Source organism: Microcaecilia unicolor, chromosome 8 (assembly GCF_901765095.1).
Source record: "Microcaecilia unicolor chromosome 8, aMicUni1.1, whole genome shotgun sequence".
Classification (NCBI taxonomy): domain Eukaryota; kingdom Metazoa; phylum Chordata; class Amphibia; order Gymnophiona; family Siphonopidae; genus Microcaecilia; species Microcaecilia unicolor.
The window spans coordinates 244,356,270-244,370,079 of NC_044038.1; positions in this window are offsets into that span (position 1 = coordinate 244,356,270).

Consider the following 13,810-nt stretch of genomic DNA (forward strand, 5'->3'; position numbering starts at 1 on the left):
TGCAATCCTGCAGTGCCCGCAAGGTCCCCCTGCTCCGGAAGGCACATGTGACGGCCCGTCTGAAGTTTGCCAGTGAACACCTGGATGATGCCGAGAGTGATTGGGAGAAGGTGCTGTGGTCAGATGAGACAAAAATTGAGCTCTTTGGCATGAACTCAACTCGCCGTGTTTGGAGGAAGAGAAATGCTGCCTATGACCCAAAGAACACCGTCCCCACTGTCAAGCATGGAGGTGGAAATGTTATGTTTTGGGGGTGTTTCTCTGCTAAGGGCACAGGACTACTTCACCGCATCAATGGGAGAATGGATGGGGCCATGTACCGTACAATTCTGAGTGACAACCTCCTTCCCTCCGCCAGGGCCTTAAAAATGGGTCGTGGCTGGGTCTTCCAGCACGACAATGACCCAAAACATACAGCCAAGGCAACAAAGGAGTGGCTCAGGAAGAAGCACATTAGGGTCATGGAGTGGCCTAGCCAGTCACCAGACCTTAATCCCATTGAAAACTTATGGAGGGAGCTGAAGATGCGAGTTGCCAAGCGACAGCCCAGAACTCTTAATGATTTAGAGATGATCTGCAAAGAGGAGTGGACCAAAATTCCTCCTGACATGTGTGCAAACCTCATCATCAACTACAGAAGACGTCTGACCGCTGTGCTTGCCAACAAGGGTTTTGCCACCAAGTATTAGGTCTTGTTTGCCAGAGGGATTAAATACTTATTTCCCTCTGCAGAATGCAAATAAATTCATATACTTTCCACAATGTGATTTTCCGGATTTAATTTGTGATGTGCTATCTCTCACTGTTACCAATAACCTACCCTTCAATTATGGGCTGCTCATGTCTTTGTCAGTGGGCAAACTTACAAAATCAGCAAGGGATCAAATACTTATTTCCACCACTGTAGGTGGCGTTAAAGGCTCCTGTGTTACGGATGCGATAACCAGTTAGCACGGCGCTAATGTGAACACACTAGTTGATTAGCACACCCACAGCCATTCTCTGCCCCTGACATGCCCCACACCAAAAAATACAAAAAATTAATTACTGAAGTGTTGGCATGCTGCAACAGGCTTGCCGCGGGCCAATCCAGAACTACCGCCACACCGCAGGAGCCCAGTGCTATTTTTGTAGCGCCAGGGCTTACCCAGTGGTAATTGGGCAGTGCTGCGCACTGTCCGATTATTCCCAGTTTGGTACAGGAGCCCCTACTATGATCTCAATGGGTGGCAGTAAGGGCTTCCCTCCCGAAATGGCCATTTCTTTTCCTCCAAAAAGACAGGCTTTTACCCACTGTGGTGAAAAGGGGCCTGAGCGAATTTCAAAAACACATAGTTGAGGTCGAACTAAGCAGTGGTTAATCGCATTAGGGTCAGTTGGGGGTCAAACTGAGCAGAGGTTAATCTCATATCTATGCTACCCTCCCCAATATGAATTCTAATGTCACCTACCAATACAACTGTAATTATTTTTACAAACTAGTAATGTTTGGTAATTAGAGCAGACAGTATGACCTTTTAAAAGGACATGGCAGGTTTACATTGCTATATTAGGGTGCAGTAGCTCCTCCAGTAAAACCATGCTACTGACAACTTCTGAGTACATAACAATTGGAAAGGTTGGGGCCTGTATGCAAATGTGTATCTCTAAACTTCTTCTGAAGACTTCCTTGACAACATTTGCAAGAAACACAAGCCTAAAAATTGCAAATAGAGTGTAATCACTGAAATATATTCCTTAACTTTATTGTTCAGCTGGCACCAAAAGCTTTGTAAATGTGATTACGCATGCAATTAAATTGTTTTTGTTTTGTTAACTGCTGTGCAGAAGACCTTGACGTTCATTTGCTCAACATACACTTAAGTAATCTAGACCTAGTCTGGAGGTGAAAGACATGTAGATCTCGGTATTTACAGGATACGTAATCTAAGCCCTACTTCCCCTTCTTCTACAGACCCCATGAGACAGGGGAGAGAGTGCAAAGATAGAAGAACCAATCAATGAAGAGGGTGGGAGGATCTATAGGAGAGGGAGCAGAATAGAGAGGGAGAATTTTGGTACTTCCTATCCATCTATAGTATCAATACGATTGTCAATGAGTGGTCAAAAGGCCCATCCAACCTTTCCAATTATTTTCTCCACGATGCAATAACTGGGCAGACTAGATCAACAACTGGTCATTTTCTGATGACAAGACAAGGTCATTTTCTTTTTTTAATTTTTATTACATTTTTTTCAAAAACACAGTAAACCAAAAACCCAACACAGTACAGCAGGGAAAACAGAACAATCAATAACGACCACATCATGGACAACTTGCCATTGTGTCTGGGGTCAAAAACATAGCTGGCTAAGGGGCCTTTTCACTAAGCTGAGGTAACCACTAATGCAAGCTCACCACAGGTTAAAAACCGCTACCGTAGGGCACATTTATTTTGTTAGCGCTGGGGATGTGTCTGGGGGAAGAGCGTAGGTATATACTGCACTGATTGGTTAGCTCAGTTACATCACCACGTGTTAACCGATTAGCGTGTGAGTCTTTGCCACCTAGAAAATTGGTGTTGGTAAGTGCTGACATGCTAACGACCATGCGCTGATGGGAAAATGAGTGGGTGGCCATTACAAGGGAATAATGTAAAAGCGGCCATTTTACTGCCACACAACGCATGGGAAAGACATGCGCTGGGAATATCGTTGACCACTTTTTAGTGCAGCTTAGTAAAAAATGGCCCCTAAATATGAAAACTTTAACCACCACCAAACGAGAAAAAAAATACCAAAAACAAATTTAAAAAAATAAATAGAAACAGAAAATCCTACAGACAAGTTGAGCCGCTGTTTATTAAGGAGAAAGGCTTCTAACTGAGAAGGATCTAGAAACACATATTTGGCTCCTCACTTACAAGAAAAATGTAAGAAAAAGGTCCCACCTAGAGCCATAACAACGGTATTCAAACCGTTCCTTTCACCTTTAGCTCAATTCACAACCAACTCAAATAAAGAAACAAACCATCCAACCGTAAGATTAATATGAGGCCCAGTTGACTGCAGCTTTATTGATACAACATTACAAACAACACTTCTTAACATCAAACACAAGAAATCATCATCATATGCAAAGAGACTTCCCAGAGCGGTTTTATTCACCCACAGCAGCTAGTTGGTAAAGAACAAGCCCCGATATTGCATTAAATGACATCAGCCCACTGCAGGACCCACTGTGGTACCTGGTATCACCTCTAATCATGGCAGTGCCACCCATGAACAACCTGTATAATATTGTAACTACTACTCCATGGAGTATGAAAATGGTTGTTGAACTGCTTTTTGAGCTAAAACACAGAGAAGGTAAATGTATGAAAGAGCGGCCTATGTTTAGATGCCGAGAGGGCTCCTCCTGGGAGCCTTATTGATAAAAGAGGTAGAAATTCAACGCAATTTAACAGCCAGGAGAGGCTCCTGGCTGTTTAAATCACAAGTGTGGTGCTATAATCAGTGGCCCTTAACCAGATGGTACCAGTGATTATCCTCCCCTGACCATCTATGCCGAAACTGGCTAGTTTGTGGCCGGTCCAGGAGCGGAGTTAAAGTGGAGCAGAAACTTAGCCAGTTAGATGCAATTTTCAGTCCGCTAACCTAAGCAACCGCAGAGAGGGTTGAAATATGGTACGAGGGACTTCGGACTTCCTGGTCATTGTTCTAAACTCATCTGTTGTCGTTCACATAAAAACTCATTCCTTTAGTGCAGCAACTTTGAAGAGCGAGCCACCATTGACTTAATACGTCAATATCTACACAGCCAGAGCAAGTGATGCATTTTCTAAAGCTACCTGTACATGTTCTGCTGTGTGATTAATTCAGAGCTGAAAACCACCCAAGCTTCGCAGAGAAAATCAGCTACCAAGACGATATCTGGGAAGATTCTGCAATTACTTCCATTCTTTTCTTCTGAATGGCTGCCAATAACTGCAATTATCAGAGAAGATAAAAATCTTTTCAGCTTCATTACTTTTAAAATGGCACATTAGGAATGAATGCAGCATCCTATTAAAGAAAGTCTGTCGAATGTGAATCTGCTATTTATGTATCAAGGTAATATTATCATCTTAATAAGCCACACATTCTTACCCCATTTCAGCAATTTTGATTCGTATTTTTACCTACTTTTTCAGCATAGCTGTCAATTTTTTTGCCTATTGTGATAAACATCATCCCAGAATCAAGTCCTACTGGTTATTAGGATACATTCCTCATCGGCAAAAACTGCAAAGAGCCAAATTCTATAAATGGAGCCTTAAAAATTGATGCCGAAAAACCATGCGCTTAGCGTGATTCTATAAACTAGGCCTAAAGTTAGGTGTAGTTTATAAAATATGCTTAGTGGCCATTCTTGTGACTAAAATTTAGGTCACCTAAAAGCAGGCCTAATTCCTGAGCCTAACTTAGGCACAGATCAGGTGTATTCTATAATGCTGTGCACAAGTTTTTGAAACTAAATCGCAAGGGGACGTGTTTTGGGTGGGACTTGGTCAGACTTAAAATCTGGACGTTTTCCAGCAATAATGGAACAGAAAAAAAGAAGTACATTTTTATCTAGACCTGTTTCAGTCACGACTAAGTCGGACAAAAGTGCCCAAACTGACCAGCTGACCACTGGAGGGATTAAGGCATGACCCTGTCTTAATCTCCTAGTGGTCACTGACCCACCTCCCACCACCTCCACCCCCCAAAGATGTGAAAGTGACAGTAGGTACTAGGCTCTATGACAGCTCTATTTATTTATTTATTTTATTTATTTGTAGCATTTATATCCCACATTTTCCCACCTGTTTGCAGGCTCAATGTGGCTTACATTGTTCCGTAATGGTGATCACCAATTCCGGAAAAGAGAAAATACATAGTTAAGATGGAGGTGACAGAGTGGATTAGATATTCAGGAAAAGAAAGTTCATTTTCATGCTGAGAAGCAGGGGCGTATCTGAGGTTCGGCGGTAGAGGGGGCAGGGGCTAGAGTGAGGGGGCACATTATAGCCGCCCCCCCTACCGCCGTCAACCCTCCCCCCACCGCCGTTAATCCTCCCTCCCTCCCTCCCTCCCCTGCCTACCGCCGTCACCTACCCCCGAGGTCCGCTTCCTCCTGCCAGCTTTTTAAAATATTGCTTCAGCTGGCGGGGGACCCCAACCCCCCGCCAGCCCAGCCGCGGTCTTCTTTAACTTCTTCATCCTCGTCGTGCTGTGAAAGCTGCATGCATCCTTAGTTCCAGTTGGACGGAGTCTGACGTCGCAGTACATTGACGTTACAACGTGCTGCGACGTCAGACTCCGTCCAACTGGAACTAAGGATGCATGCAGCTTTCACAGCACGACAAGGATGAAGAAGTTAAAGAAGACCGTGGCTGGGCTGGCGGGGGGTTGGGGTCCCCCGCCAGCTGAAGCAATATTTTAAAAAGCCGGCAGGAGGAAGCGGACCTCGGGGGTAGGTGACGGCGGTAGGCGGGGGAGGGAGGGAGGGAGGGTTAACGGCGGTAGGGGGGTCCGGGGCGAAATCTGCGGGGGCCCAGGCCCCTGTGGCCCCACGCAGATACGCCCCTGCTGAGAAGTAAAAGGTATAAGATTAAACTTCAATCATAAATAGGTTAGTTTGAACAATCAGAAAATTAAAGGTTATGTTTTGTGTACTTCCGGTGGAAATTTCTTACTGGTGTTTAGGATGGGTCTTTGTGATATGCCCTTTCAAATAGGTTGGTTTTCAGTAACCTTCGGAAATTATTTATGTCATGTGTTGTTTTTTGGATTTTGGTAATTCATTCCATATATTATATATTATGACCATTCAAGTAGACAAAGTAGCCTAGTGGTCAGTGAAGTGGACAGTAACAACAGAACCCAGGTTCATTTCCCACTGTAACTCTTTCATTTCAGTATAAACTTGTCAGCCTTCCTGGAACGTAGAAATTCCTCCTCTACCTAAATATATAAGTGACCAGCAAGCCTGAGGGCTATTGTAGAATGAGCAGCTGTGACTAGATTTGCAAACTGACAAATACCACATGAAGACACAAAATGTGGCTATGAATTGTTTTAACAGAGCTGTGCACTCAGTCATTCTTTTCCGACGCTGAAGGAAACTAACTTGGGGGGGGGGGGGGAGGGAATTCATTTGGCTATAGGAACAGCAGCCTTTCAAACGTCTTCTGCTAGTCTTGAATGACGTGGCCCATCTACTTCTGCCCAGTGAAGTGGTTAAGGTTGTAACTACTGCTCCATGAAGGTTCCCCAAATCATTGTTTAGGGGTTGTAACTGCTGCTCTGGGGAAGTTACCCCCATTGCACTAGATGGTCCATATTTTGCTTTCAGCGGAAACGTTCTGTACTTGGGTTCTTTCTATCTTTCTGCCATTTAGGGATCCTCCATCACCTCCACCATAGGACATTCCAGACATCCTTTCCATTACAAAATATTTCCTGATGTTTCTCGCAGCTTCATTTCAGGTCCTCTAGTTCCCTTCTTTGTAGAATTTTCTTTTGTTCATTAATACCTTTCAAATATTTACACATTGGTATCACATCTCCCCAGCACCTTCTCTCCTCTAGGGATTACATATTTCAGTCTTGTAATTTCTTTTCACGTATCTTCTGGCCTGACTCTGTACCATTTTGGTTGCTTTCCTTTCAACTGCTTCCACTTTTTTATATTTTTAGCAGAATATAGCCACTAATCTGAACAGGCGGAGGCGACATGAGATTGAGACCCATCTGAGGGGAATGAAGAGGGGAGGGCCTCAGAGAGGGAAGGATGGGGTGAAACGGTTCACAATAAACTTGATTATGATCAGATCTTGTGGGGGCTTGGGTCATTCTCCTCCCCCCCCAAACAAATGGGCTTAGACACTCTCCAAAACTGCAGCACCAGTTGAATGGCTGGTGGGAATGCCCAAGCTGTGCAGCCACAGAGATCTGCTGCCTAAACTGCCTCCAGGCTCCCTCTGCAGAGAGAAAGTCAGTGGTGTCCTTTCCAGACACCAACACCAGTATTTCCAGCACACATTCAGCTCAGGTTGGGCAACTATTTTTTTTTTTTACTCAGAGCTGCATTAGTGGCTTTTGTTGCATCAAGGGCCAATGAGTTGGACTCCTGTAAGCTCTAGAAGAAACACTATACAATAATGTATAAAATATAGGGGCAATTCTATAACTTGATACCTCTAGTTAGGCGCACCGATGCTGTTCACCAGTTAGAAGCACCGATGCTGTCCACTGTTAGAAGCACCAACGCTGTTCACCTGTTAGGCGCACCAATTCTGTGCACTAGTTAGAAGCACCAATGCTGTCCACTAGTTAGAAGCACCGGTGCTGTTCACCAGTTAGGTGCACAAATGCTGTGCACTAGTTAGAAGCACCAGTGCTGTGCACTAGTTGGGCACATTGATGCTGTACACTAGTTAGGTGCACCAATGTTGTGCACTAGGTTAGGCGCACTGATGCTGTGCATTAGATGCACCAGTGTTATGCACTAGTTAGGAGCACCGATGCTGTGCACTAGTTAGAAGCACCAGTGCTGTGCCCTAGTTGGGCACATTGATGCTGTACACTAGTTAGGTGCACCAATGTTGTGCACTAGGTTAGGCGCACTGATGCTGTGCATTAGTTAGATGCACCAGTGTTGTGCACTAGTTAGGTGCACCAATGCTGTGCACTAGTTAGAAGCACCAATGCTGTGCACTAGTTGGGCACATTGATGCTGTACACTAGTTAGGTGCACCAATGTTGCACACTAGGTTAGGCGCACTGATGCTGTGCACTAGTTAGAAGCACCGATGATCTGCTGTAGTTAGATACACAGATGCTGTGCACTAGTGAGACACACCAATGATCTGCACTAGTTAGGCATACCTATGCTGTGCACCAAGCATCAATTCTATAATGGTTTCTATGTGCCAAGAAATTTAGGTGCAAACATTTACACCAGGTCAGTTGCTTAAATTGCACTCTGCAGGTCAGCAGCCAGTATTCAGTGGCACTTAACCAGGCAGTACCACTGACTATTAGCACTAACCAGCCATTTCTAAAGTGAACAAGAGAGAGGCATTCTGGAAGAGGAGTTGGGGGGAGTCAGTAGCCAAGCAGGTACCGGCAACTATGCCCACATAGTTGAAAGTGACTACATAGGACCATATAAATAGTGGATTCTTAGCTATGCAGACGCCAGTACCAAATATCACCCGGCACCCTCATAACATCTGCCTCCTGCCCCATCCAACATGATCTGACCTGTCCCCAGATATTTGTCCCTCTCCCAAACCCCTCTGGGTTTAGATAAACCTCCCGCACCCAAACACCTGTAGCCCCCCCCCTCCCCTCGAGCCTACTCTATGATCCCTGGTGGTCCAGTGGGGTAGCCCTGGCAGCAGTGATCTCCACTCGCTTTTGCCCCTAGTGGTTCCACGCTGCAAGCTCTAGCAGTAGGTCTTGTGGTACTATCGCTAGCGACCATTCCTTAGGAAACTAGACAGAGTAAAATCTTCTCCCAGACTAAAAAAGGAGGCTTTGCAATGCTTGTTAAAAATAAAGGACATCAAATTGTATATTTCCACCCATCAACAAAATGAAGTGCAATGCAAACTAAGTCGTAAGTGGGTGAGCACCTGCTGTTGAAGTACCTCGCTTAGACTAACGGTTTAAGATGGAAATTCCATCGCTTACTTCATCTAAGAGAATGAAAATAACATGGTTTCCATTTTGTAATGGGCTTGAGGTTGTCTTCAGGAGCTTGAACTATGAAGACTTCTGAAGCCCTCTGAGAGCATGAGATATGTAAGAACACAATGCTAAAATTGAACTGGTATCAGATATTCATAATGAAACTGATACATGATACACATTGCATTATGTAAGAGTCTCTACTATCGTCACAATTACAATTGCCCTTACTGTTTTTTTGTGTTCTGGACCATGGGATGCTTTTCCAGGGGCTGCTGAGCATAGATGGTGTCCGTCTATCAAAGAAGGCAAGAAGTGTTTTCAGCAGCTGACTGGCTAATCTGCTGAAAAAGGCTTTAAACTAGAATTGGGGCAGGGTGATCAAAGCCCCCAGATAAGAACATAATAAGAACATAAGCAATGCCATACTGGGACAGACCAAAGGTCCGTCAAGCCCAGAATCCTGTTTCTAACAGTGGCCAATCCAGGTTACAAGTACCTGGCAAGATCCCAAAACATACGTTTTATGATGCTTATCCTAGAAATAAGCAGTGGATTTTTCCAAGTCCATCTTAATAATGGCTTTTGGACTTTTCTTTTAGGAAGCCATCCAAACCTTTTTTTAAGCCCTGCAAAGCTAACTGCTTTTACCACTTTCTCTTGCAACAAATTCCAGATTTTAATTACATGTTGAGTGAAAAAATATTTTCTCTGATTTGTTTAATTTTACTACTTTGTATCTTCATTGCATGCCCCCTAGTTCTAGTATTTTTGGAAAGAGTAAACAAGCATTTCACATCTGTTCCATTCCACTCTTTATTTTATAGACCTCTATTATATCTCCCCTCAGCAGTCTCTTCTCCAAGCTGAAGAGCCCTAGCCGCTTTAGCCTTTCCTCATTGAGAAGTCGTTCCATCCCCTTTATCATTTTCATCACCCTTCTCTTCTAATTCCACTATAACTTTTTTGAGATGTGGTGACCAGAATTGCATACAGTATTCGAGGTGTGGTCGCACTATGGAGTGATACAAAGGCATTATAATGTCCTCATTTTTGTTTTCCATTCCTTTCCTAATAATACCTAACATTCTCTTTGCTTTCTTAGCTGCCAATAAGTGAAGCATTAAATGGGGAAAAAGGGGCAATGTATGGAAAGCAGTATATACTAATGCCCCAAGTATACATAAGTACATAAGTAATGCCATACTGGGAAAAGACCAAGGGTCCATCGAGCCCAGCATCCTGTCCACGACAGCGGCCAATCCAGGCCAAGGGCACCTGGCAAGCTTCCCAAATGTACAAACATTCTATACATGTTATTCCTGGAATTTTGGAGTTTTCCAAGTCCGTTTAGTAGCGGTTTATGGACTTGTCCTTTAGGAAACCGTCCAACCCCTTTTTAAACTCTGCTAAGCTAACCGCCTTCACCACTTTCTCCGGCAACGAATTCCAGAGTTTAATTATACGTTGGGTGAAGAAAAGATTTCTCCGATTTGTTTTAAATTTACTGCACTGTAGTTTAATCGCATGCCCCCTAGTCCTAGTATTTTTGGAAAGCGTGAACAGACGCTTCACATCCACCTGTTCCACTCCACTCATTATTTTATATACCTCTATCATGTCTCCCCTCAGCCGTCTCTTCTCCAAGCTGTATAGCCCTAGCCTCCTTAGTCTTTCTTCATAGGGAAGTCGTCCCATCCCCGCTATCATTTTAGTCGCCCTTCGCTGCACCTTTTCCAATTCTACTATATCTTTCTTGAGATGCGGCGACCAGAATTGAACACAATACTCAAGGTGCGGTCACACCATGGAGCGATACAATGGCATTATAACATCCTCACACCTGTTTTCCATACCTTTCCTAATAATACCCAACATTCTATTCGCTTTCTTAGCCGCAGCAGCACACTGAGCAGAAGGTTTCGTGTGTTATCGACGACGACACCCAGATCCCTTTCTTGGTCCGTAACTCCTAACGTGGAACCTTGCATGACGTAGCTATAATTCGGGTTCTTTTTTCCCACATGCATCACCTTGCACTTGCTCACATTAAACATCATCTGCCATTTAGCCGCCCAGTCTCCCAGTCTCGTAAGGTCCTCTTGTAATTTTTCACAATCCTGTCGCGATTTAACGACTTTGAATAACTTTGTGTCATCAGCAAATTTAATTACCTCGCTAGTTACTCCCATCTCTAAATCATTTATAAATATATTAAAAAGCAGCGGTCCTAGCACGGACCCCTGAGGAACCCCACTAACTACCCTTCTCCATTGTGAATACTGCCCATTTAACCCCACTCTCTGTTTCCTATCCTTCAACCAGTTTTTAATCCACAATAGGACATTTCCTCCTATCCCATGACCCTCCAATTTCCTCTGTAGCCTTTCATGAGGTACCTTGTCAAACGCCTTTTGAAAATCCAGATACACAATATCAACCGACTCCCCTTTGTCCACATGTTTGTTCACTCCTTCAAAGAATTGAAGTAAATTGGTCAGGCAAGATTTCCCCACACAAAAGCCATGCTGACTTGGTCTCAGTAATCCATGTCCTCGGATGTGCTCTGTAATTTTGTTTTTGATAATAGCCTCTACCATTTTCCCCGGCACCGACGTCAGACTCACCGGTCTATAATTTCCCGGATCTCCCCTGGAGCCTTTTTAAAAAATGGGCGTTACATTGGCCACCCTCCAATCTTCTGGTACCACGCTCGATTTTAAGGATAAGTTGCATATCACTAGCAGTAGCTCCACAAACTCGTTTTTCAGTTCTATCAGTACTCTAGGATGAATACCATCCGTCCAGGAGATTTGCTACTCTTCAGTTTGCCGAACTGCCCCATTACGTCCTCCAGGTTTACCGTGAAGTCAGTAAGTTTCTCCGACTCGTCCGCTTGAAATACCATTTCCGACACCGGTATCCCACCCAAATCTTCCTCGGTGAAGACCGAAGCAAAGAATTCATTCAGTCTCTCCGCTACGTCTTTGTCTTCCTTGATCACCCCTTTTACCCCTCGGTCATCCAGCGGCCCAACCGATTCTTTTGCCGGCTTCCTGCTTTTAATATACCAAAAAAAAATTTTATCATATTTTTTTGCCTCTAATGCTATCTTTTTTTCATACTAAATAAAGGTTTTAGATCTTGAGGCTGTGATGAAAGAGGCTGATTTGGATTTAGTGGTGATTACAGAGACTGGGATATAGTTATATTGGGCTATAATCTGCTCAGGAAAGACAGGGTAAGAAGGAAGGGAGAATGGCATTATATATTAGATATTATTAAAGCCACACAATTGCAGACATACAGGGTAAGGAAGCAGCAGTGTGGGTCAATCTGGAACGAGGGAATGGCAAATGTATTTACACTGGTGTGATACACAGGCCTCCTTCACAGACAAAAGAAGTAGACAGAGATTTAATTGAAGACACTCAAAATATAGCTGTGAAATACTACAAATAGGTGATTTTAATATGCCAGATGTTGATTGGGGTATCCCTACTATGGGGTCTTTTAGAAGCAGAGAGATCCTGGATTCTCTACAGGGGGAACTATTCCAGCAGTTGGTAATGGAACCCAAGTGGGATGGGGCCACACTGGACTTACTAATGGGGAGAGTGTTTCTGATGTTATATCATATGGCATCCAGTGATCACCAGATGGAATGGTTTAATATTAAGATAGGTGTGGAGAGGGTTCATTCAAAAGTGAAGGTTCTAGACTTCAAAAGAACTAACTTTATTCAGATGAGGGATTACCTCAAGGAATTGCTGTCTGGATGGGAACATCTCGAAGAAGGTGGAAAGCGGTGGACAAAACTGAAATGAGCTATTGTAAGGGCAACAAACCTTTTTTGCAAGTAAATAAAATTAAGAGGAAAAGGAGGCCACCTTGGTTCCCAAGTAGTAGTTGAAAAGGTAAGGAACAAGAGGTTAGCCTTTATAAACTACAAGAGATCGCAGAACAAGGAAGACAGGCAACAATATCTGGAAAAGCTAAGAGAAGCTAGTACAGTAGTCAGGAAAGCAAAGATGCAAATGCAGGAAATAGCCAATAAGGTAAAATGTTGGGGGGGGGGGGGTCGGGGGACAAGACATTTTTTAGATACGTTAGTGATAGGAGGAAGTGCAAAAGTCTCACTGTGAGACTCAAAGGTGAAGGAGAGGAATATGTAGAAGCTGATAAAGATAAGGCGGAATTGCTTAACTCACAGCTGAAGGGCCGGAAGCAGGACCACAGAAGATAAAGACAAATAGGAATGGAGGAGTGGTAGCCCCTGAATGATTTTCAAAGGGCTGTGTTCATAAGGAGCTGTCTAAACTAAAGGTGGACAAAGCGATGGGGCCGGATGGCTTACATCCGAGGATACTGAAGGAACATAGGGAAGTTTTAGCATCTCCGCTGGCTGACTTTTTCAATGCTTCTCTAGAGTCAGGAGTGGTCCTGAAGGACTGGAGAAGAGCAGATGTGGTCCCTCTCCACATAAGTGGAAGAGGTTTGGGAACTACAGGTCGGTAAGTCTGACTTCTGTGGTAAGTAAATTAATGGAAACGCTTTTAAAACAGAGAATAGTAAAGTTTTGGGAATCCAATGGATTACATGACATAGAGGCAAGTCTTGTCAGACAAATCTGATTAATTTCTTTGACTGGGTGACCAGAGAGTTGAAACGAGGGAGTGCGCTAGATGTGGTGTATTTAGATTTTACCAAAGACTTTGACACGGTTCTGCATAGACGATTAAAAAATAAACTGAGAGTATGGGTCCTAAGGTGACTGACTAAATGGAACTCAATCTGAGGAAAAGGATTTTACCAGTGGTGTGCCGCAAGGTTCAGTTCTTGGGCCGGTTGTTTTTTAAACATTTTTGTAAGCGATATTGCTGGAGGGCTGTCTGATAAGATTTACCCCTTTGCGGATGATACCAAAATCTGCAATAAAGTATACACCCCTGATGGTGTGGATAACATGAGGAAGGTCTTATCGAAGCTAGAGGAATGGTCTGGAATTTGACAGCTTAGATTTAATGCTAAAAAATGCAGGGTCATACATTTCGACTGCAAAAGCCTGAAGGAATGGTACAGTGTATGAAAGAGGAGTGGGACTTGGGTG